This window comes from Corvus moneduloides, chromosome 1, assembly GCF_009650955.1.
Source record: "Corvus moneduloides isolate bCorMon1 chromosome 1, bCorMon1.pri, whole genome shotgun sequence".
NCBI lineage: Eukaryota > Metazoa > Chordata > Aves > Passeriformes > Corvidae > Corvus > Corvus moneduloides.
This window is the reverse complement of record NC_045476.1, coordinates 86,888,344-86,903,530: the sequence shown is the minus strand read 5'-3', so window position 1 is coordinate 86,903,530 and position 15,187 is coordinate 86,888,344.

Genomic DNA, 15,187 nt, shown 5'->3' with positions numbered 1-15,187 from the left:
AAATATAAGCCTGTGTCAGTCTCACTTCAGTGCCCGGTAAGATTATGGAGAAGATTGCTCTGGGAGTCACTGAAAAATACCTGAAGGTAAACACAACTGGTCACAATGCAGAGTTTGCCAAAAATTCTAATTTGGGAGAAGCTGTTGATTCCCTCACAGGCAGAGAAGCCCTTCAGAGAGACCTCAACAAATTAGAGATGGGCAATCACTAACTATGTGAAGTTTAACAAAGTGCCAGATTCTGCACCTGGGATGGGGAGGATGTATGGACAGACTGGACAACAAGAAACTGGAGAGCAGTGCTGCAGAAAGGGACCTGGGGGTCCTGGCCAATAGCAAGTTGAACATGAGTCAGTGTTGGAACCCTGGGTTTAGAGAATTTAGGTTTCTGGGATATAATTATATATAAGTGTAACAATATGGAGGATTTGGGGTGTGGATTTATGTCTTCTTCTTTCTCCTTCTGCTTCAAAAATCTGAATGCTCTGTCATTGGGTCAAAAGTCCCACACTGCAGGACATGAAAATTTAGCAATTGGGTTGTAAGTAAAAACATATTAGTTGTATTTCATAATTGGTTAATTTAGACTTTTAAAAGCCTTGAAAGTTAAAACTCACAGCCATTTTCCACCCTGCCAACTAAGAGGCACATACCGTGCAGCTGTGCTACAGATAAGAAAATAATAAACATCAATTAGAAGAAAAGCCTGGCATCTCCTGCCTTTTAATCCAAACTCTGAGTAAAAGAACTCGAAATACAAAAAAAAGAGAAAAATAATAAGTCAGCAGTGCCCTGGCAGCCGGGAGGGCCAGCCCTGTCCTGGGGGATATCAGGCACAGCATCGCCAGCTGGGCAAGGGAGGGGATTGTCCCGCTCTGCTCTGCACTGGGGCAGCCTCACCTCGAGTGCTGGGGGCAGTTTTGGGTGCCACAAATATGACATTAAGCTCTTAGAGAGAATCCAAAGCAGGGGTACAAGGATGGTGAAGGGCATTGAGGGGAAGCTGTATGAGGAGCAGTTGAAGTCACTGGGTCTGTTCAGCCTGGAGGAGACTGAGGGGAGACCTCTCTGCAGTTACAACTTCCCCATGAGGGGAAGGGGAGGGGCAAGCCAAGAATGATTTTAACATGGATCTCTTCTCTGTGGTGACCAGGGACAGGATCTGAGGGAACAGCATGAAGCTGAGATGGGAGATTTAAGTTGAGCATTAGGAAAAGTTTCTTCTCCCAGAGGGTGATTGTGCACTAGATCAAGCCCACCACGAAAGTGGTCACAGCACCAAGCCTGGTAGCGTTCAAGAAGTATTTGGACAATGCTCTCAAGATACACAGTGTGGCTCTTGGGGATGCCCTGTGCAAGGCCCCAAGTCAAACTCAACAATCCTTGTGGGTCCCTTCCAGTCCAAGATATTCTATGATTCTAACAGAGGTTTTCAGCCTGGTGACAGAAACTGAAGCTAAAACCCATTGCTCTGACTGATGCTGAGGTTCAAGATCTAGGGCAACATGCTATTAATTTATCTAAAAAATGAATAGCAGGCTCCAGATAAACCAAGAATGAATACTAATACTTTTATTGTTTTCAGGGAAGAACTGGCACAAAGATTTTCAGAAACCAATTTTCATGCAGCAAGCTGGTTTTATTAGGATATGATGAAGTTCACTGAAAAGATTTGGAATTACAATGAGGAACATTTTAACCTATAACCTTTTCTTGACATTCTGTTTGCTCTTAATCACCTGTACTTCATTTAATATCAGAACTATGTTTTCTTAAATATCATCCTGGTTATTCTATGGGGGAAGGGGGAAAAAGAATGTACACTCTGAAGTGAACTGAAACAGACACACTGGCATTTGCACAGCATGTCAGATGCTGGGAGAAATCAAACACTACATTTCATCTTTAGCTGTCAGCCTGGTACTGGTACTGTTGCTGCTGCAAAGATGTTACCAGGAAGTCTACAATTCAAAAGGAAGGGAAAGGATGAAACCATCTTAAAATATCAGAAGACTGTGTGATAATCAGTCTAAATGGTCTTGCCTCTGATTTTAGCACTGCATTAAAAGTCATAGGGCACACATTAACTGTCACAAGCATGATTCTGCTGGTGCAGAGTGCTGGGCAACAAAGAAATCAGCTGCTGCTTTAGCCCACATCTGTGCACAATAGCTGCTAATGGAGATTCTCTTGGCAGAAGATGTTTGTCTTCATGTTTGTTGTACTTGAGCATTAGTCAGATCGTCAAAGTGACTGGCTGCATTTAAGCTGCAGTGATAGAGGAGGTTTGTGTTCAGCCACTGAGACAGAATAGTAAATGAGCAAAAGAAGGGAAACATGGAACTGGCTTGCACAGATTACCACAGCACACATAGCCTGTCAGACACGGGATGATTTGCCTTATTAAGTATTCATTAAAGTATGTGGGGGACTTGGTGGAAGGAAACAGAGTTTGACAGACAATCTGCACACACTACCTGAAAAAAATGCCACCTAAATCCTCAGTAGAACAGAGAATTTGGAATCAAAAATTGTTGTTTATATGTAATTTCTTGTATTAGCGATCCCAATACCTGACAGTCCACATCCATTTATACGTTTACAGAATGAAAGGTGATGTAGCACTTTTGTATGATGCAAACATTTGCTTACAAATTAAATCAGTGGAAGATAATGGGGCAATCCAAAGGGTATCTCTATTTTTCTTTCTTTTCTTATTTAATCCCAAGTGTATATACAGAAAATATCTCATGTGTTTCAAGCTGCCAATTAAATTATTCTAAACTCAAGTAGTTAAAGGGTTTCTTTTATTCTTCCTTCAATAATTTGGAGGTTAAAAAATGGCTGCCAAGGAAAGCTTTTAAAGCTAGTATTTATATTAATACAAGTTAGTATAATATCTTAACTGCTACTGGCACAGATGACCAGAGGCAAGGAAGCCAACTTCTTTCCATTCATCCAATATTGAAATTTGAATATTCAATATTGATACTCAAGGAACAACTGTTCTTCCCTGAGGCCTCCAGAAGCTTTGCCTCAGTTCTATACCAGACATCTCAGCTCTAGTTCCCAGCTCCTCAGGGAATTGCAGCTTAATATAAATGAGCTGAAAATCTTAAAAGAAAACTTCAGATATGTAACACCATTTCTCTTGCAGACCCCTACAGCTATTAATCCATATGGTTGCTTGCTCCATAATCAGACATGCATGCACTAAAATTACTGCTAAAACTGTTTTCAGTGCCTCAGCAAATTTTTGCAAAAAGTTTGCTGTTCAGTTCTGAAAATAGCTAGTTGACCAGATACAAAGGACTTGCATTCCCTGTGCAATGACCTAAAGGACTCATTCTAATAAACAATCACACACATCCCAAAAACTAATATTCAGTAATTTAACTATAAGACTTGGAAGAGTTGCAGAAAGTGATATCCTACCATAAGAACGCTTAATTGTATCTTCAAAACATTTAAGATACCATCTGTCTCCTACAGAAATGTTTTTTTTATGGTTTCCTCTATTTTTCCCAACCTTTAAGTTGGTAGACAGGGGGAGCAGGAGCTGGAACAGCTTTTTTGATTAATTTTATACCAGCATGTTTTAGGGCATGCCCTGATCTATTGAGTTCCTTCCTTTTATGATTTTAGCTTTGCTCTTGCAAATCATTCCCACACTTTCCACCAGTAGAACAGTAACCTTTAGCTTTTATACAGTAATGCTGTACAGAATCAATGTACAGGCAGCAGTCAAACACTGCACTGACATTTAAGAAGCAGATGATGCCACTGGGGAGCAAAGGGCCTCACAGCAAGAGTAATGCTGCTGAAGTATCTCTGGAAAGTTAGCTTCCAGCCACTTTAAACTAAATGGATAATCCTGCCCAAGGGCACGGTTGCCTGGACTGTGGTTACAGCAGATCTGTGTTAAACCATTATCACCCTGGCTGGCTCTCCATGACACTGGTGGTTGCTGCTCCATCATATCAGTTTCACCATTCTCTTGACAGAAGGCTCTTTCATGGTTTGTTTTTTTTCTTAAAATCAGTTTATTTCAGAGAAATGAAACTGAGAACTGGTAGACAAAGGTTAAAGACAGGAAAACAAAAAACATTGAAAGGATATTGTCTCCAGCGTAGAGCAGAGAAAAACAGGAGGACATAAGAAATGAAAGAAACTGAACAGAAATTACTTTGTCTTAGGCAGAATAATCCGTGTAACCAAAGAACTAAACCTCTTCCATGAAACTGTACTTAATATTCCTCACATTTCAGGGAAACTACTGTGTAATACATAGTCCCTTATATTTTCCTAAAAGAAATTATTTTTAAATGTCAGTGTTTTCGCAATGTACAGAGATATAAACATTGTAGCGTAATTGACTATGGTTCATGTCTGAGTCATTAAAGAATTACAGCACTATTACTGACAAAAAATTTCCTGTGAAAATACACCCTTCTTCTGCCAGTGGAAGGAACATGCCTTTCTCCATATCATAAGCTGTATCTTTACATGCCAGTGGCTTTTACAACAGCAAGAAAAGAAGTCCTTAGTGAGAAGACAAAAATTAAACATTTAGTTATCTCCTAAACTGCCACTATAAATTTTACAACAGTATGGCACAAGAGCCCAAGAAAGAAAGAAACAAATAAAAACCCCAGCCCTCTACTCATGTCAAAATATGTGCAAAGGTCATCTACAAAATCCCCTGGTATGGGAGTGCCACCTCTGGTATTCCACCACTTTGGAATACAGGACACTATGCCCAGTTTTATATTTACTTTAAGCAGAGAGACAAAGGCTTTTATGTACAACCTTCCTTGGGAACCACTAAAATAAAGTTTGAGTGAAGATTACCAGTCTACCATTTAGTCCTGGGCAATTAAAGAGTTCTTGTCAAAATCTTTTCATTCAAAAGCTCTGTAGTTATGAAGCAGTCTTGCAATATTTATATTACTGCAAGGCTGCTAGTCAAATGGAAAAAAAAAAGAGTTAAAAACAGGTCTGGTAGAATAACAAATCATTGCTTGTCAGTAGAGGAACAAAAATTGAGAATGACTATGCATCTTTAAGAAACACCTCTTTATTATATGCAAGTTTCTGCATGTATGTACATGTGAAGGAAACCCAGGATGATTTCCAACTGCATTTACCAATCAGTTGTCTACCCTTGTATTTTTTCTTTTTTTTTTTTTCTTTTAGAGACTTTGATAGTAGGTGACAAAAGAGCAAACACTGTAAAAGGAGATTCATCTAACAAGCAGATGTGTGTGAATTTACTTCAAAGATTAAAGAATTTCACAGAAAATTCTCCCTGGCAAAACATTTTTTGACATCAAATATGCCAAATGAAGTAATTTCCAGTCAGATACATGCAGAAAGCTTTTGAGTTCTGCAGATTACTAGAATTGTTAGAAACTAGGTAAATTTTTGAGAAAAAAAGTCTTTTCAAGTGAGCCCTTCTAGGTACAGTGATATATTATCCATACACATTGTACTTTTCTGGAGTTTCTATTAAATTCTTGAGAAATTAAAATCTGAAATGAGTCAAGCATCCTTGCTTGTATTAGACAGTCCTTTCACATACCATTTTCAGGCTTACCTCAAAGCTTTCACGCATAAACACAACAAGCACAAACAACAAGTCACCTTCCTAAAAGTCACATACAGAAAACCTCAGAATGCATCCAACTCAGAAGACAGAAAGTCTTCACCTATCCTGTAAAAAACACCCTATTGTAAAATTTATAGTGGTATTTTAGGAGATAACTAAATCCCATTAGAATACATCTTAGAAGTCATCTTTTAGCATCCTAAAAGATAGAGAGTTTTCTGGAGTCAACTAATGCCTTTTGATGTAACTTCCAGGTGCATAGTTAGCGCATGGAAATAGTGTGGCTCTTTGTTTGCAAAGTTCTTCAAAAACTGTGCATCATCATCCAGTTCTCCTATCTCTTCCATCTACTGCCTCATCAACAATTCATAGAGTAAGTGCAGGCTTATCCCTCTGAATTGAGAGGATCAGAGTATTATCTCTAGGTTTTTTGCTTGCCATCTTGTCTTGACTGCTTGCCTTGTGCAAGAAGGCTCCCACATTTCAAGTGGATGAATAGCTCATGTAACAGCAAGTTGAAGTTTTTATTCACGGTTTCCCATCCAGAGTCACCAAAGTCAAAGCAATACACACGTATGGCCTACATAGGGCATGATTTCTCAAGGACAATGAGTTCTTAAACCTCTGCATGAAAGAGATTAAATAATATATCAAATTATATCATATTAAATAGAAAAAAAAAAAAAAACCAAAATGAAAACCATTAAACTCCTTCCAAGATATTCTGATAATTTTTGTAGAAAGTAAGGAAAGGAGTGTTACTGCAGAAGATATGACAGATGTGTTTTTGCCTTGTGAAATACAAAAAGTGGCATTCAGCCTTCCCTAGATGTTGATAGATTAAAAAGCAGCATTTCACATCAAAATGGTTAATTTCAGTGACCTTTCCACATTTAGAAAGAAAGATGAAAAAGCCAACATGAATTACTCTTGTGGGCAACTGACAAAACCAGGGTGCTCATTTTATCAAACTTCAGTAGCTTTCTTAACATGCAAACCCCTCAGAAAGGACATGAAATTCAGGACATTTGCTGCAATTTCAGGAATGAAATGACAGCAGCCGTAGAGAGAATATCTGTTTCTGTACCTTATTAAGGTCCAAATCTAAAGCTGACACAGTGCAGTAAGCTCTTGACAAGAGACGAAATTGCAAGGTTGTACTAGCCAAGGAGCCATGTCTCCTTGCTTCATTTTTCCAGAGATGACTGCTGTCATGAGTAGATCATTTTGTTCTCCAATCAAACTGAGTGGCAGTGAGATGCCTGGTTCCATTTGTGGAAGATGTTCTCACTGGGAACACCAGCAAGTCAAGCTGAGAAAATATTAGCTGGTACAAAGATTACAAAGAAGTCTGGGAAAAAAATGCTTTTGTATAACTGTTATACTTTTAATAGCTACCTCCTAACAGCCATAGAGAAAATTCCAGGTTATTGCTATATTGCACTATGTAACAAGAAAAGTTTGTTACTTGAATACACCACTGGAAAAAAATTAAATAGAACCCAAACTGATTACTTGTCCCGCTCCTTCACTAAAAAAAAAAACCCCACACTTGTGCATCTCAGTCCTGAAATCATCTTAACAATTACCAAGCATACTGTAAATGAAGAATTATCAAAAAAGCAAGGAAAAGCCTAAGGCTGGGAAAGAGTTTGTCACACACACACACACTCACATACACATGTATATGTAAATAAGCACACTGTTAACTTTGCTTTGACTAATGTAAAAAAACCCTGTGTCACTAATGAATGACACAGAGTACAAGAACTGCTGTGAATGAGAGGTTTGGCACCATTAGTAAATCAGCTCTCTACATCAGAGAGGGCTTGTCCTGTACAAATTTCAGCAGTCATTGTAACTGAACTGTACAAGTCCATACATTCCCCCAGTTCAGGTTCAATTATTATGACTAAGCTCCCCAGGAAAGACAATCATGTCTGTAAAACGAAAGACAACCATGTCTGTAAAAGCAATGTGCAAACAATATACGGTAGAAACCCAGAAGTCATTCAGGAAAGAAAAAGAGATATCTCCTACTGTTCAAGAGAAAAGTATCAATAGTGAGAGAACAAAAAGAAGTGCATAACAGTTTCTCTTTCTCTGACACAAAATGATTTTTATGAACATGCCCGTACTGAACTTCTATGTGAACATTTTTTCTAAACATTTGTTTGAAATTGTAATTTAAAAAATCTATTTTCTGCACTCTCCTATACAATTCTTTAGAAACACTCACAGGAACAATGCCAAAGCTTAGTTTGCATGTCGTTTGCATGTCATGGTTCCCATAGTCCAAGCATCTTCCCATTTCCTTTTTTTTTTATTTGCCATTGCCAGCAAAACAAGCATTAGCCATACTGTGTAAGCCTGTTTTAAAATAATTAGTTGATACTTTTTTCCTTCCTTCCTTCCTTCCTTCCTTCCTTCCTTCCTTCCTTCCTTCCTTCCTTCCTTCCTTCCTTCCTTCCTTCCTTCCTTCCTTCCTTCCTTCCTTCCTTCCTTCCTTCCTTCCTTCCTTCCTTCCCTCCCTCCCTTTTTCTTTTTACTCAGAAATGAAGATTTCAGTCATTGAAATCTGATCTCTGCTGCTCTCCTCTCAAGTTAACATGGACCAACTGCCATCTGGCTGCTTATTGTGATACAGCCAAAGATGTTTTTAAAAATGCAGCATACTTTGACTGTGGAAATACATGGAAAAAATAGAACAACACTTGACATTTACTTTCCCTCCATGGATCCATTCTACTGATCAGACAAATAATTATTCCAGTGAAATTACTGCGAGCAAGCATAAAACTGTTCTACTAGCCATTCAAACCCCCTGTGACTGCTCACATGTTTAATTAGATCATTTTGATCACAGATGAAAAATGTAGTCATTTTGTTGAGATTGCATATAGCTCAGAAAAGTGCTTGTATCCTGCATGTTCTGTATAAGTGGTATGTCACTGGAAGGAATATAACCAGTATCACCATTAGGCTTCTGAAGTGAGGCATTCTTGGAAACACTTCAACACAAGGAGAAAAAAAAAGGTCAAAATATACATAATTTTGAAAAATAAAAGGAAGGAGGTAGATGAAATACTCAAAGACATAATGTCCAGAGAATTTATCATGTAAAACCTCATTAAAGCTATAATCAATAACTAAACAGTTTTAAAACATTCTGATAACTTATGTTATGTGTGCTGAGTGTACCCATACCTCAGGCATGCCCCCTCAAATTATGTCATCTGTAATGGATTCTACAGGTGTTTTAGACATCTAGCTATGTTCTTGCACAGCCTTCCTCCCCCTGTACAGTTACCCATACAACTGAAATACTGCAGTTCCACAATATTTCCCTGGTTAACCACACAGATAAATAGTAAATATGTGACTTTTCTCCTATCATTCAAGTCCTTTAAGAGTCACTGCCATAGCACTCCTCAGCATTTTGCAAAACCATAGCTTTCCTTTTTTTGTGGACAGTAGTTGCAGTTTCACTTTAAGAGCTGGAGATAACAAAAGAGGACATGTGGTATATCACTGAAATAACAGAAAAAACATTTCCAGCTTTGAGATAATCCATATTTTACCATAGGTTGTATTTAATGGGGTTATATATTGTTTTTAAAAAAGCACTTAGTATGAACAAGATACAATATATGAGCATATGTGGGAAACACTCTTCCAATTCCCTCACTAAGCAAGCATATTCCAAACCAGACAAAACAGCTATGGAAGAAAATTAATGTGCTACAATGCATTTTTCTGAAGAGACTGATTTCAGCAACATGCAAGAAAGCCCTAGAGCAGCAGTAATTCTGGGGTTAGGGTGAGGATGGAAGACTAGGAAGCATATTCACCATTAAGCAAGACCTGGTTATGATGCAAGGAATTGCAGCCACACTTTAAACCCACTCCCAAACCCATGAAGGATGTCTGCAGTTATGGGTACATCAATATAAGGAGGACACCAAAGTATTACGAGTGTGTCCAGGGCAGCAGAGACAAGGTGGAGAAAGGTCTCAGGCACAAGACTTACGAGAAGTGTCTGAGGTCTCTCAGCTTGCTCAGCCAAGAGAAGAGAAGGCTGACAGCATCCTCATACAGTGACACTCTACTCTCTTTCCTCTGTGCATGTCTGTGTGAACAGTAGCTCATGTCCAGTTGGACAGCAGAGAAGGGTGATAGGTTGGAGTAGCATCAAAGGGCCTTCAAAAGCTGGATCATGGGTGTGAGGGGTTTGAGTTTCTAGGGGACAACAACTCCACGACACCTGGGTGTAGGTGCCAGCCACTGGGTCAACTGCTTCTAACACCAGCTGCCTGAGAGAGCCATCATGTGTATGTTTGTGCCTGTTGCAAATAGCAAACTCCAATATTGTTCGGCTGGAACTGAGAAGCAGAAAAAGTCATCTAACATGGATGCATGTTTATGTGAGTCCTGTGTTTATGAGCATGCAGATAAAAGCACTGTTCTCTCTCTGTTTCAGTCTGTGTGCCTGGTCATAGGTACAGTTTATAGTGGGGGCGGGGTGTGTGTTTGCACCTGCTGGGGAATATGTGCTCAGCCTCACTACAGCCTGAAGAGACAGAGCTGCACGAGCCTTGTTGATACAGGAGACATTCTCTAAGCCCAGACCCTTGTGGGCATAGTTACCTCTAACAGAATCTAAGACAGATAAGAAAAGGCAGAATATAGAGAAGAATGGAGTCATGATTAAATATATTCTATAGAACAGCTAGAACAGTTCTGTGACAACATTGCTAAAATTTGGAAGTGCATAGTGCAGGCAAGCAGCTTCATCTTGCATAAAACTGGCAGTGAGAAAATCTTCATTTACCCAAACCAGCTGCATAACAATGTCATTTGCTTCTTCCTTACAAGATATTAGCAACTTGCAGCTTGAAATGTGGTTTGGAGCTGGAGTCAGAGAGATTGGGCTGGGTGTGTGCACCAGGAGTCATCCTGAGACATATATTAACATGTAGAAAATCAACGTTCAAGTACTTGGGCAAATATGTAGAAAAAACCAGTCTGTTTCTAAATACATGGGTTTCTTACAGTCACTTAAAAATGTGTGTATGTTTCATTTCATCTAATCCTTTCTACTGTATTCAGGAATATGAATAAAGAATACTTTTTCCAAAACCTTGGAATGTTGACTGAGCAATAGATTATAAACTGGTACTGAATATTAAGTATGGAATATAGATTTGCCAGATTTAACCATTTTTAACAGTGTGAGAAGTAAATTGACTGCCTGAGCACAGTGTTCTATAGTGAAAATTTTAGGTCTTAAAAATCTGTTTTGAGCAAAACAGCTCATTCATAATGACTTAAATCTTTCTGGCTCTATAGAAAAGTTGCTGTTAGCTGAAAAAAGAGGTAAGAGCAGATGGAAGCATTTCTATGTCTTATTTCTTAGGCATGAGTAATGTATAAGACAGCTGAAGTAAACATTTTGATGGATTTTCCTTTTGTACTGTTACTGTGTCTTGTCACTTTTGATATTAACCTAAGTCTACTATACAAAAAGTGAAGGCAGCAGCAAGGACTTTTTTTGTACCTCTGCACCGTGTGAGGACCCCCTCCCTTCAGGCTGAGTTGAAGAGACATTACTTAGCATTAATGCATCTTTATAGGACTGTATTTATAAAGTAAACCTACTGGTGCTTAATAAAACAAAGCAGCTGAAGCTGAGGACTAGAAATCCACACTTACATGCATTAAGGGGACTTACTCTAGACTAACTCTGGTCTGGTCTGCAGTCCAAATTGGACTGCATCTTCTCGTTCAGCCCCATGAGAAAGAAATGCTGCTCCATAGTGTGAACCAAAGCACAGAAAGTGGGGACAATCAAAAGATTTGTTTCAACTGCACAATTGTGAACTGATCTAAAATGGTAAACACAATCTGCCTTTGAAATGCTTCATCTAATGTCAATGTCCCATTAAGATTATTTTCTCTATACTGTGACAGCCAGCCTGTTTTTCACTGAACTGATAACATTTCCAGTCCTGTTCTAAACTATCAAGTTGTCATTTAGATGGGATTCATTTTACCTACTTTTAGTTGAGTGAGATTAATTTCCTAATATCAGTCATCCAGACTCCCCTGTCTGCTAGAGAGAAACACACCTCCAAATGGAGATTAATTTTAGGATGGAATGAATCACTTTGAAAGTTCTGCTTTCTCCACAGGATGGGATCCTAAGCCTGAAGACTTCTAAATTTGGAAGGGTAGGTCATGATGGAAACATTTTCACAATCATCAGAGCACATTTTGAAATCCTTCCCTATTATAATGGCTTGATATTAACTTGCAAGGTAATCTTTGTCTTTTTATTAAATAATTTGAATGAATTATTAATTAGAATCACAAATTCATAGAATAGCAGAAGTTGGAAGGGACACATGCAGATCATTGGGTACAACTCCCTGCTCCTTGCAGAACCACCTAACGCTACACCATATGACAAAGAACATAATCCAGACACTCCTTGAATTCTGGCAACTTTGGTGCCATGACCACTTCCCTGGCAAGCCTGTTCCAGTAACCAACCACCCTTTCAGTGAAGAACCTTTTCCTAACATCCAGTCTGAACTTTCCTTGACACAACTTTGTTTCATTTCTTTGTGTCCTGTTGCTTGTCACCAGAAAGCAGAGATCAGCTCTTCCCCCTTCACTGCTCCCCTTGAGAAAGTCACAGAACACAGAATTAGGATTTAATGAGAACACAGGACAAACTGCAGTTCAAGCACAAGAGCTGTCACACAAGTTTACTGAGCAGCAAGGTGTTCAAACGTGACCAGACCTATTTAGCCCTTGCCCCTCTCTTTTCCCATGCCAGTTCATCCCAGCCCACCTGGATCCTTCCTTTTCCAAGCCTTTGCTCTTTCCTCTATGCATCCCATAATACACTAAACACACCAAAATCCCCTTCCATAAAATCCCGGAATTTATGACTGACCCATTGCAAATTGTTCTTTCCCCTGCATCCCATAGCAAATCCTATTTGTCTCTAAGCTGTCAGTTTAAATGGTTCTCTAGGGAGAGCATTTCTGTCCTTTTGTCATCCTGGGGGGTTTTACACCTTTTCTCTCTTTGGTTGGCTGTAGGAGAAGCCAACTGAGCATTTTTTGTCCTCTCTAGTAAGGTGGTGCTGTGCCTTTGATACTTCCCATGTGTCTGTGTTTAATTTGCTTAGTGAATGGTCAAATAACTTAAAATATCCTACTGCCACTAAACTACACAACTTTTTCCACACAATCACACCAGCTTTAAATACAATTATGTCGAGCTTGCAACTGGTGGACAAGCTTGGGGCAGACTGAGACACAGCTGTTCGTTCTTCATGTGCTGCTGCTACAGCAGGCGCAGATTACTCAATAGACTCTTCCAGGCTCCTTAATTCTAAAGATCAGATACTGAGCAGGGAAAAACCCCACACTAATCCATAGGGCTCCTCTAGCACAGGCTTCTTACCTCTGACATATCTGATACACCACAGCACTTTATCTTCAAGTTAGGGGTGAGCTTACAAAGGATGTCAGTGCCAGCTGCAGCATTTAAAAATCACGACATTAAGTCCCATTAAACTTCAGGAGGTCTTTTGAGTGCAGCCTTTCTGGTTTGACTGACCATGACTATTTATTTAAGATTAGAAATAAAATTTGTTCAACAGAAGCTAATCTTGGCATTTTTATTTTCAGTTTTGTCAGGTTTTGTATAAAAGCAAGATCAAACAACTTAAATACCAACACCCTATTCACTGTCCTACCCAGCATCTTCCTCTTACACTCTGTCTTTTATTCCTAATTTACTTTATTGATCAGGATAATTATTTCACTGCTGAGGAGTCTGACTCATTGACAGAACATACATCACCAAAGCTACACAAGTTTATGGTTTATGGTCAACTAAGGGACTTTATTTAACTTATTCCAAGGTTGAAAAAGACATTGTGAGAAGGTCTTTTACATTTATTTTCATTAACATATCCTGGAATAAATTACTGCTATATCTATCTAGTGCAGACAGGGATTTTGGCTTGAAAATATTTCTTCAAAATGAATCTGCAAAAGCAAATTAACTACCTATTTTACATATATTTTTATTATGGTGGATTTTTAAAAATTAGTGTTATAAAAATGAGATTAAGTGCTATAAATTAGTGTTTCAGTATTTATTATCTCTACCAAAAAAAATTTAAATAACTGTGGTTAGAATTACATATAAAATGTGTGATTCATTCAAGTAACATCCTGTCTAACTCACTTCATATAGCATTCTACAGACATCCAGAAAATATTAAAAAGATACAAGAGTAGCTTAATAATAATTTTAAGATTATAAAATTTCCCAATTCAGAGGGGATGGGGGCGGGGGGGAGAAAAAGAAAAAAATAAATCCCTGAAATACACTAATATTGGGGTCCAATTTCATATTTAGGTCTGTGTTATAAATGCAGGTAGCTCAAGACCTGTTTTTCCAAACAAAGTAGCCACCACATTTTGTTCACAGCTACATTGCCTATAAAATAACAATAGTATAAATGGTCATTCTGAATGGGAATGATACTTGAGTAGGCATATACAACTACACTTTTCAAAAACAGTTGTTTGAATTTTCATGTAATCAAGAATTAAAAATTAATCTCTGTACTTACTCTTTTCAAATGTTTCTTTTAGAGGCTCCTATTTCTTGTACATCTGTAGCAGTTTTCCTCACCAAAAATAAACTGCATGTGTATAAAAAAGAGAGAGAGACCTTGCTTTCCATTCTACATTTCACTAATGCTGTTGAAGACACACTTGTAAAACTGTAGAGAATTTTATTCCTCCCTATAGAAACAGAAGCAGTACCACAGTTTAAAAATGAACATTAAAAATAAATGCTCCATCCAGCATTTAAGTAATCAGCTAACTGAAAGTTTTTATGTTTCAGTGTTTAACTACTACAATGTTTTAACTATAAAAAGCGTAAAACTTCTGAGATGTGATTTGGGAAAATGTCAATAAAACTATTCTGACTGCAGAGATTTCAACAAATGCACATGTACTCAGATTCTTGAGGCATTCAATCTTCTACCAAGGTAACTTGCTTGTCTTGCAAAAAAACCATAAAAATTACTGGTAATGTTAAAATGTGCATGCAGTCAGATTGTTTAGCACAGGATTGTGCTTCAAGCACCAAGCACACATAGATAGTTTTGTCTAGGGTCTGCTAATTTTTTTGTGAAAATGACAACAAAAATGCACCAAGAGTTTAAGACCTCCACCAGGAAATTGGTGATACATCAGGGAGTTGTAAAAATGCTCACACAGGGCAGTTCAGATGCAGTATTTGACCAACTTTAAAGATGCCCAAGAATGGCAGAAGCATAGAAGGCAGCTCTGTGTTGGAAGGAAAGCTACAGTCAAGAGGGCATTTTGGAACAAGCAGTCTGTGCTGCCATTATTGCACAGCACTCTGTTGGCAACTGCAGTTATGAATTTGCACATGTTAAGATGCCAATGCAGCAAGACACATTTAAGCTTTTACAGCCAGCTAACAGCTGGTGCAGCTGAGAGGTGTGAGTCATTTCTC